Source organism: Sminthopsis crassicaudata, chromosome 3 (genome assembly GCF_048593235.1).
Source record: "Sminthopsis crassicaudata isolate SCR6 chromosome 3, ASM4859323v1, whole genome shotgun sequence".
Lineage (NCBI taxonomy): Eukaryota > Metazoa > Chordata > Mammalia > Dasyuromorphia > Dasyuridae > Sminthopsis > Sminthopsis crassicaudata.
The window spans coordinates 574,403,918-574,427,005 of NC_133619.1; positions in this window are offsets into that span (position 1 = coordinate 574,403,918).

Genomic DNA, 23,088 nt, shown 5'->3' on the forward strand with positions numbered 1-23,088 from the left:
ATCCTTTAGAGCCCTATGACCTAGAGAATCATAGATCTGAGAGCTTCATAGGATTAGTCATCTTTGCCTGTACCTAAACTTCAGCAGAATAAACAGCCTTCAGAAGTTGAACTCAGATGGTCTCCTTACCTTATTTGCATAGGAAAGGCAACAACTAAAGACCCTCTTCATTTCACTTGGACACTTGCTATCCTGCCAAATTAGAGAGAGATTAGAGACCAAATTAGAGACCACTTTTGTCCAACTCCTCATTTTAAAGCAAGGTAAAGTAAGTCTCATAAAAAGGAAAGGACTTTTCCAAGTTCATACAGGTAGAGAGGCAGAGCTGAGATTTGAATCTAGATCTGATTTCAATCAGTGAGATTTTAACAATGCAATAAAAATTTTCCTGTTCTACCTCTTCTGGAAGGGAGATCTATCTCTCCCTGCTTCATGCACTCATATTCTTCCTTGTATTATAGTTGTGTCCATGCATTTTGCCTTTCCTTCTAGTACCTCAAAGGCAGAGAACTATGCATTATCTACTCCCAGAGTCTTGCACACAGTGAGTTTTTAATCAATTTTGCTTGATGGAGTATAGATGAATACTGTCTTGGATAGAAGAGAAGAGCATTTTAAAGAGAGGTGGACAAACAAGCAATCAATAAATATAATTAAATACTTCCTAGATATCAAATACTATATTGGACATCAGGGAATAAAGACAAAAATCTGAAACAACTTCTGGCCTTGGAGAGTTTATATTTTATTAGGGGAAGACATGTATACATAAATACAAATAGAACAAATACAAAATACTTAGAAGGAGAGAGGGCTCTAGTAGTAGATAGGAAGGCAGGTCAGGCAATCAACAAATATTTATTGATGACTAACTGTATGTTTAGGTATGGTGCTAAAAATTGAGAATATGAAGAGAGGAAAAAACAGTTCTCTGGGAATTCACATTCTAATTAATATAACTATACACACACTGTACAAGAGTGTGTAATGTAAGGTAATCTTAGAGAGAATAAGACATATTTCTAGTGGAAGGGAGTGCTTATGCTGACTCTTGAAGGAAATGAGGGAATATTTGAAGCAGAGGTGGGGGCAGGAGTATATTTCAAGCACAGGGGATGGCTGGTACAGTCAGGAAATTGAGTGTTGAGTGAAGAGCAGAGGACAGTTTGGCTAAACCACAGAGTGATCCAGATATAGGAAGCAGTGGTTTGGAGGTCTGGCTTTCCCAATGAAAGGCTTTCTGAAGTATGGACAGCCTCGCTGTAAGGTGGGGTCTATTAGGTACATAATTTTTCCTGGTATGCACTAGAAAGGAAATTTATGTTGATGCATTATACTATTTAATGTGTTAGGTTCACACCCTGAATTAGCCCCATGTGTTATAATATCATCCTGACCTTTTCCTGCTACCCTCAAGATTAAGGGATAAACTCTAAGCCTGAAAATGAAATGTGCTTGTGGTTCCTGGAAAAGTAGAAATTAGAAGGAATTTCCTTCAGATCATGAAAAGGCTTAGGATCCTCCCATAGGTAACATTTTTACTTTTGCCTTTCTTGAGTGAAGTGTAAATTTGAGTGTAAGAGTATTATTATCTAGTCTATGAACTCATTCTTTAGCCACTCTGAAATCAAGTTTAGTCTGGGCTTTGAAGTTCTTCAAAGGTTATAACTATTGGAATCAATCTTTCTTTATTTGGGCTGTGTAAATTGCCAGAGTTACAATAGGAAACAGTGAGACAAACACTTTTACCTCTCAATCTCAATTTGTGAGGGATGGTCTAAAACCAATTGCCCCCCAACATGTTTTGAGGAGCTTTTTTTCTTCTTTGAATTGGCAAAGGGACTTGAAGAAAAGACTTTCTTCCCTTTCCTTTTCTTTTCTCCCCTTTCTGTTCCCTTTCTTTTTATTTTGATTCTTTTTCTCTTGGTGATCTCAACTACTTCCACAGTTGAACTATTTATATTGATGACTCCCTAAACTCAAATTTCATATCTCAAAAAATGTTGTCTATACAATTCCAACATCACTGGTTTAATTTTTTAAAACTTCTTTCCTTCCCTTCCCTTTCCCCTTTCTCTTCTCCTTCCCTTTTTCCTTCCCCTTCCCCTTTTACTTCCCTTTCCCTTTTCCCTTTCCTTTTTTTCTTTTCCCTTTCCTTTTCCCTTTCCATTTCCTTTCCCATTCCCCTTTGCCTTCCCCTTCCTTTCCCTTCCTTTCTCTTCCCTTTCTTTGCTTTCTTTCAAGTGGTTCTCTGTGAGAGGAAGGAATGATACAGGGATAAATCTAGGCCAGTGTTGTCAAATTAAAACAAAAACAGGAATCCTGCAGGTAGCTATTGACTTATAAAATCACAAATTAACATTACCTATGATTTAGTTTTATTTATTTTATTAAATATTTCTTCATTATATTTCAATCTGGTTGGGACTACTAGGGAGTTTTGTGAACTCCTTGCTTCTAGGGTCTTATATTTGACACTTCTGATCTAAGTGATTTAAAAAGAACAACAAAAAAAGCTTCTTCAAAAAGAATGTGTTCACCCAGGTAGATTCTTGGGCACATTTGCTGCCATAGCATATGGATCTCATGTTCATGTGGATAGCAGCAGAAAGACTTCCAACACTGGGATCAGAAATCCTTTTTGACTCTGGAAAATCATATAGTCCTGGGATTCAATTTTCCCAAATATAAAATAGGAGCGTTGGATTGAATGATTTCTACAGTCCCTCTGAGCTCCACATCTATGATACCCTGACATTAATCTGAACGGGACCTAGTATGACCTCCTGCCATGCTTACTAACTCTTTCTCTTGGGGTTTCTCCCACAGTAAAGTGATTTCCTTATCCATCTATTACCTTGACTTAAAATGCAAACAGGAAACAAAAGTCAGAAAGGGAAGAAAACTATGTTTTCAGGAAAAGGAAAAGCATTTCCCTTTTTCACTGAAAGCTCTGAGTAGAATCTTGCAGAATTTCCTACTAGTATCTAGAGAAAAAAAAAGAAAAAAGTTACATGACAACTTTATTATATATTTAAAAGGAATAGCAAGTTGTACATAAGGAATTGCAATTTCATGTACAATTATCTTTTTTTTTTTTGTAAATGCTATGTAAATGCTTGTTTTAAAAATAAAATAAAAGCTACAGAGGGACAGAAACAAATAAAATCTATTTAATGCTCCAGAGGAGCTGATGAAGCTGGGTCCACTTCTGTTATGGGAGTTATACAATGATGCTGTCAAACCAGAGCAACACCTAGATAGAGTGGGTATATAATAGTGGTTCTCTAACTGTATTCCAGAGAGTCCTGGTGGTCTCTGAAACCATTTCAGAGGATCTACAAAATCAAAATTAGTTTTTATCTCTAATTTGGTAAATATTTATAAGTATGATCCACATAAACAAATACTCTTTGCACAGATCTTCAATAGTTTTTAATAAAATCAAAGGATACTAAGAACAAAGGTTTGAGAACTTCTGACCTATCCTACCCGGGGAGCAAATAGATGCATAAAACACATATTTTACAAGGATTTTCAGCTTATAGATATCACTAAGATTGACAGGGTGGTTGAAAGTAAGCAAATCCACAACCCCTCACAAATGTGGATGTTGGAACTTGTGGCCTTTCACTTTTCTGACCCACACAATGGTAATGGACTCAAGATAACCCTCCTTTCTTGTCAAGAATTCACAGCAATATTTATATTTCTTAGCTGCTAGGGTATCATTAAGGATTCAAGAGCTAAAAGATAGGTATTCTTTAGGAGATTATCCTTTTTGTCTTATTGATGAGAAAACTGAACTGTGGAGAAAATGCCAAACACCTGAAAATCATACAGTATATCAGAAGCAATACCAGATCTGGGACTCCTAACTTTTGACCTCTACTATTCTTGTCTCATTCTCCTTAACTTTGTGGGTGAAGTACAAAGATTCCTTCAAAGCAAAATAGGAATTATTTTTAATTCTTATTCAGTCATATCATTGTTATTCAGTTTTATATATTTATACAGCATGTGCCTTCTTTTGTACTGCACAAACAAGGCCTTGGACAGCTATTCCTATAAGTTAAAAGACATATGTAATAGCCCCTTCCCTTACCATTATTTTTATCTTTATAATACTATTTGCAAAGTCATTTATCCTTCCTCCCTTAATCAACAAGCCATCCCTTATAACAAAGAATAAAAAAGAAGATTAAGTAGCTTAACAAAATTAGCCAAATCAACCAGTTGTATGCAAGAATGTTCACCCCTAATTTCCCACCTCTGCATAGCAGGGAAAGAGGCATTTCTTTTGGACTCTTCTTCAGGATGACGGTCATTAAAATTATACAGTGTTCGGTTTACTTTTTTGTTTGTTTGTTTGATTTGGTCTTTGCATTTATACCACTGAACTCATGTATATTGTTAGATAGTTTCTCTCTATTTTACTTGGCATTAATTCATAAAAGTCTTCCTAGGTTTCTCTGAATTATTAATAGGGATTGTTTCTTAAGATATACTAAGATTTTCATTCATTCATATATCACAATTTATTTAGTCATTACTTATTTTATGAGTACCTACATGCTCCCTACTGGGGTAGCCATCAGGTAATTAACCTCTTCAAACCTAACCTCTCTAATTCTCACTAGAAAAACACACAATCCATCACTAGACTAGGATGTGTCAAATTTAGTCTCTTCTAGTAGCCTTCAGGACCTCAGAGTCATTTCTATAATGAGGGTCATATCATTGATTATTTTCAAGACACTTGAAGTTGTACAATTTATGTATTCACCAGTTTTCAAATTGTAAACATTTTAAATAGAAATCTTTCTAAAATATAGATCATATTTCTCTGTAATCAAAATAGACAGTATAATTTCATGATTTTTGATGGTCTGGTATTATCACTAAGAATAACATCAAATATTCATAGGCAGGCAATAGGCCACATAGATGGTTAATTGCCATGCCTTTCTAACAAATAGTATCTTTCACAAATACTTAGGGGTATAGTATTGTTTGCCACTAGACAACAGAGCTGTTCTAGTTTTCTCCTGGGTCCAGGTGACAATTGCTTTTCATCTTTACCATAAGATTATTTGTTGCTCATCAACTCTGCTTCATTTATCGCCTTCCATTTTTAATGCTTATCACTTCTTGTAATTCTTCTCTTTTCTTCCCTTTTTATTGATTTGTTTTTTTTTATTTGTATTTCCACACTTCCTGATTTACCAGTTGCATCTTAACTAACCATTAACACACAGTGAGACATTCTCTTTTTCTAATAGGCAGAGAAAGGATTTATCATGTTGTATTGGATACAGTCTTCTCTTTGTGGGTTATTGGCTATTTTTGCATTTGTCAACTTGGTAAGCAAAAATATTTCCTTTTTTTGATTAAAAAAATCAACCAAACTAACCTCTAAGGTTGACTTTTTCCTAGGTTTGCTAACCTCTGGATAATGGAGCCCTTAGTGAATAGCAACACACATTTCCTAACATGTAGTACATGAATGCTTATTTCTTGGTAGGCCAAATCTATGCCAGAGTATACAGTTTAGTTCCTAAGTAAATTGGGAAGTAAGATCCTACCTTGTAACAATATCAAAGTCTTGCATCCTAATTGTTAAAAGTTTTCTCTTGAAAGCAAAATGACAAAAAAAGTAATAGATTTCACACTGAGAACAGATGTTCATATTTTTGGCCAGATGCTATTCATGGCATGGATTTTTTGGCACTTCTTGTTAGCAAGACACTTTTGTACTTTGTATCTGAAGTATTTTTGGCTGGCCAGCTTCCCTGTTGAAGTTTAGGCATTTATGGCACACTTTTATCAAGATATTGGGCATGAACCTTGTTGGAGGAGGGGTAAAGCCTTCTTTGGCACTTTACTAACCATCTAATTCATGAGAACAGCAATCTAATCTGGAAATAGCCATTTTCCTGAATATAAAATGTGGGCATTTTTAATTTCCTATCTTATTAGTGCCGATTTCTACTGAGTAAGGCATCTAACAGTCTTTTTGTTCTCTTTATTTCTTCATTTATTTTTCTTTTCCATAGGATCCCAGAAGATTTTTCTTCCATTAAGATTCCCAAAGGATTTTGAGCATTTCTGCGGTTAGCTAAAATCATATCATGTCTGAAATGGAGTTTTTGGACACTACATCCTATGCTAGTAACAGAATGGAATAGTGCTCTTAACGTGCTGTTAGATAGGCACACTTTATTAAAGTTATTCTGTAACTTCCCAGAAGTTACAATTCCTTTTCAATTCCTTCCTTTCATAAAAGATTTTCTTGCCACGGGGCCCCAGGCTCTTTCCCAGGTTCAGTGTCATCATAAGTGAAAGTTCTTGTTGTTGAGTTGTTATTAGTCACATCTAAATCTTCATAATCCCCTTGGGGGTTTTCTTGTCAAAGATACTGGAGAGCCCACCATTTCCTTCTCCAGCTTATTTTACAGAAGAGGAAACTAAGGCAAAAATGGTGTTAAATAGGGATAAAAACAAAACCTACTTCTCAGGATTGGTGGGAGGATTGAATGAGATAAATGTGTAAAATGCTTAGTACAATGCTTGACACATAGTAGGTGCTTAATAAATGCTTATTTCTTTATCTAGCTATCATCTTTGTCTACATATTGATTTATCAATCTATCTGAATCCTTTTATTTACATAGAACAACTAAGTGGCATGGTAGATAGAGTTCTGAGCTTGGAGTCAAGAAGACTCGCCTTCCTGACTTCAGACTCTCATTAATTGCGTGAACCTTGACAAGTCTCTTAACCCTGTTTGCCTCAATCCATGGCAGAAGGAAAGTGCAAAGGCACTGAGGCAAAGTTCCTGAGGCAAAGGTATTGGTGCATTCCTTCTGCAACTCTTTTTGTAGATGAGGAAGAGAAGCAAACAGAGTTAAGTGACTTGCTCAGGTTCACATGTCTAGGAAGTGTCTGAGGCTAGATTTGAACTTAGGAAGATAAATCTTCTTGACTCTGGGTTAGGCACTCTATCCACTGAGCCACCACTCTAGTATCTTTGTCAAGAAAACCCTAACTGAAAAATAACTGCATAACAACGGAATATCTATATATGTATGAAGATATATAGAGATAAATATAAAGAAACTTGTCATTATTATCAGCAATTTGTCTTAAAGCAGATGGAACAGTTATTTCATTATCCACATGGATGGATCTCTGTTGAAAATCTAGGTTAAATTTGTGAGCAGAACAGAGATTTAATTTTAAAGATGAATAAGAATCTGGTGTGGTGCTTCTTTTATAGTAATTAATCTCAATTTCTTCCAGGGACTCTGGCCTGGAATAAGCCCAAAGAGATTGAAGAGACTTGAATTTTCTCTATTTTTATGAAAATCTTTCATTTTAAACCAGTATTTCATACTTGCTACAGACATGGTTCTTTTTAAAAACAAAGCAAAACTTCCAATCAATTTTGAGATAGTTATTTTACCTTTATATATAGCAAAGAAGTGAATATTGGAGTGCAAGGAAAACTGCTTCCTCCATTTACCAATGATCTTTTATTTGCTCACTTTCTCCATGTGAACATTTTGATTTCTCTAGATTTTCATGAAGCTGAACTTTCATGGTTCTCTTTCTACCTGTTTGACTATTTCTTCTTAGCTCCTTTGTTGAATTTTCATCCAGATTGTGTCCATTAACTATTGTTGTTGTTCAGTCATTTTCACTCATGTCCAACTCTTCATGACCTCATTTTTTTTTTTGGCAAAAATACTGGTTTGCTTTGCCATTTCCTTCTCCAACTCATTTTGTGGATGAGGAAGAGAAGAAAATAGAGTTAAGTGACTTGCTCAGGTTCACATGTCTAGGAAATGTCTGAGGCTAGATTTGAACTTAGGAAGATGAGTCTTCTTGACTCTGAGTTAGGCACTTTATCCACTGAGTCACTGCATCTATTAATCATGTACACCTTCTAAAACTCTGCTCTGTCCTCTCTTCTCTTTTACTTCTACTTTTGTCATGAATTCAATCATTATAGCTGTTACAGACAAATATACAGCTCTAACCTCTTTCAAATTGCCTTTTGGACATTTCAAATTGAATGTTCTGTAGGCATTGAAGCTTAAGGCAAACTGAAAAGCATACCCATGATTTTCTTTTGGTCCAATTTTTCTCTTATGGCCAAGGGCCCAGTCATCTGGGCTTACAACCTCATTGTCACATCTCACACTCATCCCCGTGTAACTAATATGTCATCAAACACAGTGGTCCAGTGGTCCACACTATTCTCCCCAGTCATACCTTGTAAAGGCCCTCTTCACCTCTCACCTGAACAATTGCAATACCATTCTAACTGATCTCCACCTCAAGTCTCTCCCTGCTCCAATCCATGCTTGACTTAATTGTCAAAGAGATTTTTTTTTTTTTAATGAGGCAAGATTGACCGCGTTTCATTCTCCTTTTTAGTAAACTCTACCTACTATTTATTACATCTAGGGTCAAATATTAAATCCTCTGCTTAACATTTGTGCAGGTCTTAATAACTTGGCTCCATTTCTACTTCTCATGTTTTCTTATACTTTAGTTCCCATCCAAGTATTCTACTGAACAGTTACATTGACTTCGAAGTTAATACTTCTTATCTCACCTCCAGAGAATTTGCATTCATTCTTCAGATACCTGGAATGCTCTTTCTCTTTTCCTTCTGCTCTTAGTTTCCCTTTGAAACTCATCTCAAATTCTTCCTTCTGAAGAAGACCTTTCCCCGTGTTTCTTTTACTAGTTTTTTCTTCTCTCTAAAATTCATTTTCATTAGTAGATATCTTGTATGTACATGGACATTTGTATATATGAACTACCTGAGTCCAAGGATAATGATTTTTCTTTTTAATTTTCACTTCTCTTTGTACAGTGCCTGCCATATAATAAGTATTCAGTTAATAAAGGTTGTTCACTGTAAGTAAATAAGCACTTAATGCTTGTTTATATAATTGATTGAGATTAGAAGAATTAGGTTCAAATCCCATGATGTGTACTTGTTATGGGACAGTAGATTCTTAGATTCTCTAAGCCTGCTCAAAGATTTCTTTTGAAGATCAAAGAAAATAATGTATCTTAGGCATTTGGCAAAATAATATGTGCAATGTACCATAGACATGATGATTTTTGTTATTATTATTTTTGTATCTGTTCTTGAGGCATATTCTCTTACATCTTTTTATTAATTTCTGGTAAAGATCTACCTTGTTCTGGAAATGAAAGAGAGGAAAAATAAGTAATCTTGCTCATGTAAGCATAAGACCATTCCCTTTCATCCTGTTTATGAACTATGGTTACATTTTACCAAAATCACTGCTGGTATTCCTCAGTAACATGTAATAAAATCAAAATAGCACCCCAATTAACAATAGATTACTTTTAAGAAAATATCAAATCCTGAAGTTGTGCTTATATTTTAAAATGCAGTAATATGCAAGCTACATTATAACAAGTATGTGACTGGGTAGTTTGGTGCTCCAGAAAATACCACAGCAAATAGTAGGTTTGTGAAGCTGGTCCCTTTTAATCCTGAGCAAACTGGGAAATGTCAATTGAATCTGCATTAACTCAAAGTGTCCCAATGGGAATCATTCTTATACTGGATGACCCTTGGCAGTTCCCTAGAGAAACTCAAGTACATCCAAAGGCTCGTGGATTTTGGGGGGGTGATTCAAGAGTCCCTGGGGAAGAACCAATAAGAGAATGCGAAACAAATACATATAGCATCCATGAGAAGAGTGAACACAGTATATTGGGAATGACACGTGGCCAAGGCAACTTACACCTTTGATATTATAAGGCCCCCCAGTGTCAACCCCTTACTGCCCTGGGCACAGAGTTTCCAGGAACGAGTTGCTCTCAAACTTCCTCCTCTATGTAGCTAAACTTCCAAAGGTTGGAGCTCATTCTACCTCATTTCCACAGTTAGTTTTCTTCTCTGCTGTCAGGGGCTAGGCTCCTTTACATTACTTCTTACCTCTGAATCTATGTTTATCTCTTCTATGTTCTGGATTCTATATCTCCTCTTAAGAGCAGCCACTGTAAGGAAAATTACCATTCCATAGGTAAAGGAATGAGAAGAGGGAAAATTCTGCTCCTCCCTTCCTGCCTCTTCTAATAGTGATATAGAAGGCATCCTCCACAAAATGACCCTCTGTCTCAAATATCTCTTAGGAAAATGGTTTTTCTAACTTCATTAAAGAATAAAAGGATATATATGACTTTTTGCATTTAATTTAGTACATTAACACCCTGCTGCCTCTGATAACTTTTTCTTTACTTTCAGTGACCATACAACTAAGCTAAGTGGTAGGGAAATACCAACTCCTTTCTTCTTCCCTCCTCCTCCCCAACTCCCCAGCCAAAGATAAAATCCCTAATAATCTAATCTCTCCAGAAATGAACTGGGTGCCTTGGGAGATGGCTGGTTCCCTCTGAGGGGTCTTCAGATAAAAGTTGGATGACAACTTGATATATATATCATAAAATAATTTTTGTCACTAGATTTACCAGATGACCAATAAAGTTCTTTATTACCGAAATTCTGTGAAATCATTATGAGACCCAAATGTGGCAAGGCACAATTTCTCATGTGGCAGGACTGGGGCAGATGATTCCTCTTCTATATTGCTTTTCTATGCCCACAGCCTGTAGCATTGTTACAGTGTACAGTCAAAACGTATTGACTGGCTGGCTGGCTGGGAAACCACAGAGCAGACAGACGAATTCAGCAGTAGGAACTGGGAGAGCTCTTTGTGTGTCTAAGTGATGGGAAGAATGAATCTAAAAGGCTGAGTTGCAAAGGGCAGCAGATGCTGCAAATAGTGACTGTGACCACAAACCAAAGGACAGTCTTTATGAGCTCAGCCCAGGCAGGACAGCCACGCCTGCACATTCAGATGAAGATTATTACCAAGGAGATCTTTGAATAGGAAGGTTAGTGAGAAAGGCTTAACCTAGACAGGTACTACTCTGAAAAAATAGGATTTTCCCCCAATCTTTCCCCATTCTGCTTCTCTATGTGTCAATGATTATAGAGTTCAATGATAACATCAAAAGAGCAATTTCTTCTGCATATCCTATCCTTATACATTTAGCGCATTCATAATTACATATAATTTCTTTCTAATATTGGTGTTGGGGGTGAGGGGAAGAACTATAGGTTCACTGTTATATCTGGTTTTTACTGATGTGATTATGTTTCAAGGGTCACCATTTGGCTCATCTCTGTATACAAAACTCCCTAATGATGAGTTGGTTTATGATGGGGCTTTGCTCCATATAAGGCATTTCAGTAACTATTCCACTTACAATCAATCCCCCATTATCTGCATGAACAGAAGGGAGAAAGAGTATGAATGCTCCAAAACATTGGCTGCCCCAAAATAAATGTTTATGTTAGTTTACATGTGTGTCCCACAAATGTGCATCACATTTATTTTCCTAATTCTATTTTGCTTAAGCTACTTTAAAAGTTAATTTATATTATCTGAATGTACATGAACGATGGTCAAAGGAAGTAAGGAAGAAGTGTGCAGTATTAAGAAGAAAGTATCCTGGAATTTCAAACATCAAATAATCCACGGAGCACATAATCTATCTTCAAATAAAAACTAGAGATACAAATAGATATATAGACATATAAAATATATGTATACGATATATGTGTACATACACATATATTTATATACACACACATATATATACATATATACATACATACATATATATATATATACATATATATATATATATATATATATTTACATGGTATTTGTGTGTGTGTGTGAATTTTCTATTCCTAAACTCTTTCTAAAGCTTCTAGATGGCCTGGAGTCAGGAATCTGAGTTCAAATCCAACCTCAGACATATATTGGCTGTGTGACTCTATCTCATTTAATCTTATTTGTCTCAGTTTCCTCAGCTGTAAAATGAATTAGAAAAGAAAAGAATCATCCCAGTATATTAGCTAAGAAAACCCCATGGAAAGTGTGGTCCATGGAATCATAAAGAATCAGATGTGACTAAATGACTGAACCACAAGATTCTTCCCATGAGTCCTTTACTAAAGCTCCATTATATGCATGCATGATACCCTGGATTCATAGGGAGGAAAAGTACAATTAAACATGTAAGTGGCATTTGATCATTTTATTAGAATAATTTAATTTAGTAATTGCAGTGCTTCCAGGTTTACAAAGCACTTTCTTCATAATAGTCTCAGGAGCTACATAATATTATTATTCCATTTTTGAAATGAGGAAACTGGACCTAGAGAAGCTAACATTTTCACTGGAATCACAGAATTATTATGTGTCAAAAATAAAGTTTGAATCCATGTTTTCTTAACATCTAATTTAATGTTCTTTTCACAATACCTAGTTTTCTTGATATTTTAATTCAATAAATTTAATTCAAATGATCTTTGAAGCTCCCTGAATTTCAAGGATCTTCTATCATTTCATCATAATGATTTTAATACCATTCGGTTTTATATCATACTTGAAACAGAGTTGCCTTAATTGGTGAGTGATTACAAATTCCACCAGACTACTATAGGAACTCAGTGGTTTCCAGATTTTTTTGGCTTTCTTTGGACACTTTTCAACAACAACAAAAAATGTGTTACATTTAATATACCGTATTATTATACCATTATATCATTATAATATAACATATCATAATATTTTAGATTCATCCACTAAATACTTAAAATAACTATAATGATAAAACATTATCATAAATGTTTCAAGTTTCTGCAGAGACAAAATTATGTTTCAAACATGCACATGCTATTTTCACAGGAAAAATATAGTTGTAATATATTTAGACAATTTTTATTGCTTAAGGAGTCATTAAAGAATTTTTGGCATGATCTTCTTATCATAGTTCTTATCATAGTACCTTGCACATAGTAGGTATTTAATAAATGTTTATTTATTGAATGAATATAGTGGATCATTACCAAAAACCCAATTATTAAATTGGAAGTAGTAGCTTTTTTGCTGAATAAGAATCCTTCTATAGATTGAATCATCTTTATGGTGACTCCTCAAACATTCCCTTGCTTGGCTACCACTTCAATATATGTATTATCTTTTCTACTTAGGATATAACTAGAGGGCTGGGGTTATCACACCTTTCTATTTGTATCTGGAACTTTAACACAGTGTTTGGAACATAGTGATTAATAAATGCTTTTGTCAAAATTCATTCATTTTTATTATTCATTCATTCCAGTCACTAAAATCTCTTTTCTAGGGACAATGGTGATTTTTTTTTCATTCATTCACTTATTCCTTCATTTCTCACCTTTGGCTGTGTAAATCTTGTCTGCAAATCAAAGTTTAGTGTCTCCCTAATTTTTCCAGCCAAAAATAAAGTCTGTTTTTTAAACTTTCCTTTGTCACTTTGTCTGAATCTCTCCTTTGTCCCCATTACCTTTCATACTCACAGTGCTTATTTAAGGACATGTCAGGGTAGCCTAGTATACTGTAAGTTTTTTGAGCACAAATACTTTTCTATCTTCTATTTGGAAAAAAATAATTTGGGTAGACAAGACACTCAATATCCCAACTCCATGCATTTTCACTTACTGTCCTCTCATTCTTGGAAAGTTCTTCTTCATTTCTCTCTCCTAGCTTCCCTGGTTTCCTTCAGATCTCAGCTAAAATTCTCTTTCTAGAAGAAGTCTTTCCAAATACTTCTTAATGTACATGCCTTTCCTCTGGGATCACTCCCAATTTATCCTAGTTACACTTTGAACATAGTAGCATGTTATCTCTCCCTTTCGATAGTCAACTACTTGAAAGCAGGAAAATATTATCTATCTATAATGTTATGTCATAAATATTATATAATATAATTAACAGTACATGAAACACATCTTTTATATATGTATGTATACACACACACACACACACACACACACACACACACACACATACAGTCATTGTATTCCCAAAGCTTAGCACAATTCCTGACATAGAATTAGGACCTAGTAATTGTTGACTTGACATATTGACTATATGCTGGAATGCATAAGGGGATTTCATACATTTCAAATGTATATTCTTCAAGATTCTTTAGTCATACATTCCAAACGTATATTCTTCAAGATGTAACTAAAAACATCAGAAGAATTAATAAGATGATTATCCATCTTCTGCAACAACACTTAGAGTGAGCCAAGTTTTATTTTGCCTTAAGAAAAAATTGAATAAATTCAGTAATCTGGTTTCCAATTCCTCTAATTTAGTTTTTAATTTGAAAGCAATAAATTAGAAATGAAGATAGAAGCCATGAAAGCAAGCACACTGACAGCAGTGAGAAATAAGAGTGGATAGCCTCAGTGAGGCAGGAGACAGGAAATCTAAAAAGCAGATAAAAGGATTCAAAAACCACAGCAGCCTGATTTAGTAAAACCCTGAGGCCAGCATTGCTTAATGGCATACGAAAATCCCTGATGTCTATAAGATAACCCTGATTCATCAATAAAAGGTTAAATTATTTTCAGTAGACTCTAAGAAGGCATAAAAATGTGAGATACATTATGAAGATAGTTATTTAAATTTTTAAAATCTGGTTGTTTTGTTTAAAGATGTAATAGTTAATCAGAAAACAGCCCTTTAGAATGACTCATCCGTAGAGTTCCAGATAGCTGAGGTTTTTACTTTACTATTTTTTTTTTGTAGACTGTTCTTCAAAGGAATTTTAGATTAAAGAATCTTAAATTTGTGCTTGTCAATCATTTCAAAGGTTCTAGATCATTAGGTGGTTTTATAAGTAGCCAATACAAACTAGACTTTTAGGATAGGTCATTTGAACTCTATACCATTATAATATGTAGCTCATATAATTTTACACTGGCTCATTCATTTTTAGGGACACATTGAAGCATCTACTGTAGGAAACAATGTGAAGAAGTAGGACTGCAAAAATATGAGTAAAGGGACCTCAATCATCAAAGCAAATAATTTCAGCATTGACTTTAGATGTCCCCTAATCCAACCTTTAACCTTAGAAGGAATCCCATCCACAAGATCCTCAAGTAGTCAACCAAATTCAGAGATAGAGAACTTGTACATCTGAGGATCATCAATTCCATATTTTGACTACTCAGATCATAGTGAAGTTTTAAATCTGCTTCCATGTAACGTCTACCTACTGAACCTAATTCTCTCCTTTAGGTCTAGGTAGAAAAAAATTGGCTAGCATGGTTCTACCCTTGATAGCTAGCTCAAGTTTAAAGCATATTTGTGGTCATCAATCACTGAGATCCATAGATTATAAGCTTTTACTCATGTTTGTTTTGTCAGAACAACCAGATGACATTAATTAATTAAAAGTGAAATACATTTCATTGAACATAACAACAAAATAAGTGATAAGAATTATATTTTAAATTTCCTAGCACATAGTAAGCACTAATAAATGTGAGTTATGATGATGATGGTGATGATCCCATTTACTATTTTTTTCTAAATTGTATCTATTTCATGATTTCTTGACCAGAAAAACTGGGTTTCAGCTGTTTCAGCAATAACTTCAGAGGCTATTTCAGCTTTTTTGTGAGTCAGATCTACAGCTGTCCTAGTCGGTTGGCAAAAATTAGCACACGCACTCAGGTTCACACTGTTTATCTTTTGAACTTCTTTATTAATTCCCTTGTGAACTCCTCAAACTCTTGCTCTTCAATTTATTCCTTTGGTTGGGATGGGAATATTATTTTTAATTGTTACAATGTCCAAGGTGTAACTTAGGTACATTTATATCTCCCTTTGGGCAAGATTTAGCAAGAGTGTGGAGTGGGAAGAGAAAAAAGGGAGTGGCAACCTCCTAAATTTTTGTCTTACAATACTGCCAACAACAAAAGAACTCTTTTCACTACAACTGTTATTTCTTTTCCATATAACAATCCTTCAAAAATTTGATGACAGCAATTATGTCTCCCCCAAGTCTTTATTTTTCCTGGACAAACAATTCCAGTTCCTTAAGCTGATCCTCATGTGGCATATTATAATTTTCTCATTAAATCATAGCAGAACATTTAAAATAATCTAGTTAAACTCTTCCTTTTTATTTATATATTATTTTAAATTTTGGAGAGGCAATCAGGATTAAGTGACTCACCCAAGGTTCCACAGGTAGTAACTGTCAAGTGTCTGAGGCAGAATTTGAACTTAAATCCTTCTGATTTTATAGCTTCTGCTCTAACCACTGGGCAACCTAGCTGTCCCAAATTTTTCTATCTTAAAAATGAGAAAAATGACTCTGAAGAAAGTTATTTAACTTTTTAATATTTGCTTATGTTCACTTATTTAGATCAACACATTCTGAGAACTAATTGAAAAAATGGTCTTTTGAGGGTAATTAATTGTGAATAAATCCAATAAAGCTGGAAAATTTCACTGGGCACTTTTATAGAGTCTTGAGCCTTTTCCTCTAAGAAGTATCTTCTTCCTCCTGTTTACATACTGGATTGGACAAATCCACAAAAGGAAGCTCAGAGCAATACCCAAATGTAAGTGTGGAGGATCAGGGGAGAGTGTCCAGAGTTTGGGCTGCCCTCGCTTGCATAAGCAAAGGAAGAGGTTACTCAGGGTTGGTTAACTTTGATCTAAAATACCTTAACTCTATGCCAAAGACCATGCTGGGAGAATTTGGGGATCCACCCAAAGAGTAGAAGCTGCAGCCCCACCCCTTCTGGTGAACCCAGTGAGCAGTGGGGCAAAGGAGTTACAAAATGGGCTCCCTACTTGTTTCCACTATGAACTTTGCATAGCAATGATTTATTCATGTTTTATTCTGGATGAGACTGATTAAGAAACCAAGCACTAAAATGATCTGATCTCAAACTTTTCCCCAAGAACTGTTTCTTTTGCACTTAAATGCTTTCGTATGTAAGAGTTTCATTGAAAATGCCACTATTTACTGTTTCCTTTTGCCAAGAACAAAAAGCCACTTTCAATAATTTTTTTTAAAAAAAGGTTAAAAAAATACATCCCTGGGGTTTGCTTTCTGCTGCTCTGCTTTTCACCATATGCCAAAAAGGGGGGGGGTGGTTTTTTTTTTTTTTTTTTTTTTTTTTTTGCTAGCAACTACTTTTGGCAAGGCCGTTAGCTGAACATCACAGCGGGGGTGGCAAGGAGAATTTTGCTCAAGATTGCATAATTTGGCAAACTTTCCCACTACAGTAGTCACATTTTTGCAAGTTTCAGTGAACTTTGTAGAGTTTGCTTCACCATAAAAGTTTGTTGCAGTGGAATCCTGACATGTTACATTTCCCTGGGTCGTGCTGCTTGAAGGGCCTGGAGCTGCCTTGTGCCAGGATTTGTCCGTGGATCGAGGTCATGCAGGGTCTCCATGAATCCCCTGATTGAATTTGTCAGGCATTCTCCACGCCTGAACCAAGAACTCTGACCCTTTGTGAGCAAGATGGCTGAGCTGAGAGTCAACAAAGAGAAAAGAACTCACTGCGGCTTGGGAACAGGCCTGTGGATGAATATTGAAAGGCCTCATTTCTGCTCAAGGTTGTGTCTCTTGACATTTTCTTCTTGTGCTGAATGAAATCTTCCTCATCTACATCCCTTGTAGCCCTTCAGGCATCTCTGTGACTCTGGGAAACTGAGGATATCAGATTTGTGTGGCAAAAGGCCATAGTTTGGGGGTACCAGCCCCTTTGCCTCCATTAAAAACCTTAGTCTAAGAGAGGAGGTAAAAGAAATGAGAAATGAAATCATGAATTATGTCCTGGATTTCTCCCCTGCCTCCCCCCTTTTTAAGGGAATGTAGGTCTTTCTGCCAGACAGTTAACAGAAGGAAATTTTCATCTGCAATGATCAACCAGTAATATGTAGAAGGGATCTTAGGGGTCATTTTGCTCAAATTCTTCAAAGGGATTCACCTTGGGAGAAGCATTACCGACCTGGGAGTGAAAAGACTCCAACTACTTGTTAACCTAGGGCAAAGTGCATTACACATGGAGGTTTACTCCTGTATAAAAGAAAGGGTCAGAATAGATGTTCTCCGTGTTCCCTCTCCATAAATCTATTAAGCTATGGTGCATTTCTTTCAATGATGTATTTCCTGTTTGAATACTCGGAACAATTATCAAAAGACTTGGATGATTTTTTCCCCTGAGGCAATTGGGATTGTGACTTGCCCAAGGTCACACGGCTATGAAGTTTTAAGTTTCTAAGATCAAATTTGAATTCAGGTCCTCTTGAGTCCTGGTTCACTACACCAACTAAACTTTTTAAAAAGTGTTAAAATTGTTTTTATATAGAATTGGGAGAAAATGAAATATTTTTAATTGTTCATATCTTTTGATCATATATTGATTGAAGAGTGGTAATGCTACAGAAATGCCAGTATTGACTATTTCTGATGCTATTGTTAGAATAGAAGTGGAATGGGTATTGAAAATAAAGCTGTTCAAGATGTTAGACAAAACTAGAGAATATGGAAAAGATTGTGAGACCAAGGAAAAGGATATTTTGGTGATTTAGGGATCAGTGTTGAAAGGTCCAAGGTTAACCCAGATCACATAGCTAGTAAGTGCTGAGATTAGATTTGAACTTATGAAGATGAGTTTTCCAGATTCCAAGCCTAGCAGTCTATCTACTTTGTCACCTATCTGCCTGATGCAAACATAAGATAGACAAAATTATACCAGTATGAATAGAGAAATAGAAAATGATATATTTCAAAATCTTGCCTCTGACACTGCCTGTGTGAATGAGCAAGTCATTGACTCCCTGGGGGCCTCAGTACGATGTTTGGGTTAGAACAAATGATTCTACAGCTATGATTTTTTAAGAATATAGGTGAAGCTGTGGGGTCAAGTTGGGCACAAATAAAAAGGAATGGAGTTTGAAGCTGTGCGTGTCATCTCACAATTTGGAACAGGACAATGGCCATATTATTGTTGATGTCACCATTAACAAGTTTGTGGTTACGAGAGCTCAAAAACCTCAAAATGGGCTTTGAGCCCCTTTCCCTCACCCTCTTCCCTATTGTTTCTATTGCTACAATATCTCTGATCTGCCCCCTTTCATTATTCACACTCTTAAATGAGGCTCTTAAATCTCAGACACTCATTAGTTATGTGATACTGGGAAAGCTACTTAACCCTATTTGCTTCAGTTTTCTTATCTGTAAGATGAGCTGAGAAGGAAATGGCAAACTACTTTCAGTATTTTTGCCAAGAAAACCCAAATTAGTTCATAGAGAATTAGTCACTACTGAAATGATCAAACGGCAACAAAAGTTTAGGCTCATATTCTTACCCATGGAGATACTCATGTGACACAATGGAAAGAATAATGATTATGGAACAAGGGGACAAATCTTGGCTCTTTTGCTCACCACCTATGTAACTTTGGCAAGTTATTACTTCTCTCTGGGCCTTAGTATCTTTGTTGTTAAAATACAGAAGTTGAGACTTGTAGTTCTAAGTCCTCTAACCCTTTGAGTATTTTATTTAATAATCTCTTAACTGATCTTTCTGATCTCAATCTTTCACCTCTCCAATCCATTATTTATAGAGTTGTCAAAATAATCTTCAGAATGTACAGGTTTGACCATGATGATGAATATTCTCAGAAATCTTCAATGTCCACCTATTGCCGATAGAATAAAATACATACTCCTTAGCCAGTATATCCCTGATTCCAACCTAGTTCTCCCCCCCAATTACCTGATACCTATTTTGTGTTTCTTTGGCATATGCTTATATTTGTATATGTTATCTCTTCCAACAGAATGTGAGCTCTTAGAATGATTTCATTCTTTTTACTTTTAAAAATATTCTTTAATGTAGTGACAATCAGCCTTCTTGCTATTTCTTGAACAAGATGCTTCATATCTCAGGTCTGGGCATTTTCTCTGGCTGCTTCTATGCCTGGAATTCTCTCCCGTCTCATCTCTGCCTATTGAACTTTCTGGTGTCCTTTAGGTCCCAATTAAATCCCATCTTTTAAAAAGTCTTTCCCAACCTTTCTTAATTCTAGTGTCTTCTTGCTGTTATTTCCTATTTATCTCATACAAGGTTTGTTTGTACATATTATTTACCTGTTGTCTCCTTCATTAGACTGTGAGTTTCTTGAGGACAAGGCCTGTCTTTGCCTCTTTCTGTAACTCCTACCTTAGGACATTTTTATTATTCTGTTGTTTCAGCTATGTCCAACTCTTTGCAATTGCAAGTGAAGTTTTCTTGGCAAAGATATTGTAGTGATTTACCATTTCTTTCTCCAGCTCATTTGACATATAAAGAAACGGAGGCAACAGAATTAAATGCCTTGCTCAGGGTCACATAGCCAGATTTGAACTCAGAAAGATGCATCTTTCTGACTTCAGTTCAGGCATTCCACTCCCTATGTCACCTAGTTGCTCCAGCACATAGTAGGCATATAATAAATACTATTGATTGATCATCTTGTATCTGCAGCATCAAGTACAATTCCCCTCACATGGGATATGCTCAATAAAGTTTTGATGATTGATTAAGGCTCCATATTTTCAACCTTATTTCATCTTAACCTTTGCATACTATTCCAGTCAAAATGAACTCTTAGCAGTTCCCTGATTTCATCTTGCACTCTCCAATTCCCATGTATTATATATCTGGAATACATTTCCTTTATACTTCCATCAAATAAAATTCTTCCCTTCCTTTATAACACTCAAGTGTCACTACTTCCAGGAAGGATTGTAGAGTGCTGCTTGCTGAAAATTATTTATTCCAGATTAAAGCAAAGAAAAACAAACAACTACAACAAAAAAGTATAGGTCATCTAGCTCTCTTTTTTTGTGCTTACCAATTCTAACTTATATTATGCTTATTCATGTACAACTTAAGACTAATTCTTTTATCTGCTTACATATTTAAAGGACAATTGTTAATGTAAATTTTATCCAAACTTTATGATGTGTGTGTGTGTGTGTGTGTGTGTGTGTGTGTGTGTGTGAGAGAGAGAGAGAGAGAGAGAGAGAGAGAGAGAGAGAGAGAGAAAGAAAGAAAGAGACAGAGAGAATCTTTGAGATTGCATCATTTAACTTTATCACTTTATGAATGAAGACATTAAAGTTGATAGTGACTCAGTGACTTATCCAAAGTCAGATAACTCATAACCTTTGGAGCTAGCATTTTAACATACATCTTCTATGTCTACTTCCTTTGCTCTTTCCAGTCCTCTGAAATGCTCTAACAATACAGACAAGTTCTGTCAGATCCTGGCAAATTTCTTGATAGCAGGGCCTATCTTGCTTTTCTTGCTTATGTCCTAAAAATCAGGTACCAATTCTTTTAAACTGTAGTTCTCTAATGTATGTAGAATTGAAGCAAGCCTAGTTAACTGTAGCTCCTAGATCTGTCTGACCCGGTAACCTAATTGTAAGGAGCCTTCCTGATGCAAGCAGATCAGAGATGCTGAATTTGCTGATGATTGCAGCAAGAGATGAGCTTTTCTGGAAAGTCCACACAGTTCTCATGTGTAGATTCTCATGTTCTCTTCAGAAACCTGAGGTTGATTCAGAGTGGGCAGGGGATTCATATCAGATTACTCTTGTCTCATCTAACTATGTAAGGGTAGTTGATCAAGCTTATTTCTATGTAACTCTGCTTGGAGTTTCTTTAGATCCCTATCACTAGCCCCTCTATCTGCCATATTTATAAAGCTCTCCCATTAGAATCCTCAGATTTACACTTTGTGGGACAGTTGAAAAGCTTCCTTTTCTACCTATCTGTCCTCAATCAATAGTTCTTGTTAGTAACTAGGTGAGTGATTAATTCTAAGACAGATTTCAGAATTATATGTTACTGGTATAGCATTTTAGAAGGAATTTAAAAAAGAAATCAAAAAACTGAAATGAAAGTGGGGGTCCTATTTCTATCACTATATGCACTCATACATTTGTTAAATATTTACTGATACCATCATAATTGCCATATTAGGATTTCTACTACTAGAAAGATGATTAAGGCCAGAATGGAGAAGTACAAGTAATTATGAGAGGTCTTTGTGGGAGAGTATCAATATATTTCAATTATAACACATTTACATAGCATTTTTAGATTTAAGAAGAGATTTACTCATAATCCTATGAAATGGGGCATAATGCTACTATTTTGAAGATGTAGAAACTGAGATTGATGCCCAGAGTTATACAAGGAGTTCTAGAGTTCAGGTCTGAACCCAGATGTTCTGATTCAGAATTTAAGGTGTCCTCCATTGTAGCTTTGAAACAGAGACTGGGCAACAAAAGGGGCTCAGAAGAGAGTGTTAGTGTCCACGGATCATGCTGTACGTAAGAAGTCTTAGTAAAAGGCTCCTAAAGAAAGAAAGGTATTTAGAACTTAGATTTAAACTCCTGAGGCAAGGGGAGTGGTTCCAGGGGTTCTGAGGGTAAAGCTCAGGCCAAATTATAGGGTATTGTAGATAGAGAGTGCAGGAAAGGAACACATGCTTTCTTATATACTTCCTGCCCAAGGTAGAACTAATCTAAGGAGGTAGGTTGAGTTGAGCCCTAAGAGAAGACAATTAGGAAGAGTTACCTTTTGGGAGAACATAGGAGCAGAGATCCCTATAGTTCCTCCTTCTGTTGACCAGCATTTGTACTATGACTGCTGAGTGGACTTTATGCTTAGACTGAACTGATCATTCTCACCAGCTTCCATTTTACTAGATACTATGGGGCTTAGGCAAGTGGAAAATGTTGATGAAATTCCTTTTTAGTGAAATAAAATCATAAAATAAGAGATGGATCTTTAGTGTCACCAAGAGCAATCTTATCATTGAGGAAATTCAGGCCCTGTGAGAGATGAAGTGACCGGCCTCAGGACACATGAAGGGTAAGTGGCCAAGCAAAGATTCAAAGGTAGCTCCTCTGAATCCAAAGTTAATGAGTTCCTATATGGCACAACTGCCTCCTACTCTTCTACATGGATCAATATGGCAGGATGGTTAAGGAGGCTCAGGCAGGTAATGTACAGGAAATGTACAGGAAAGGACCACCTTAGCAGTGGAGATCTGATATTTAGAGATAGCTGTTTTCTAAAATGGATGTTTCAAA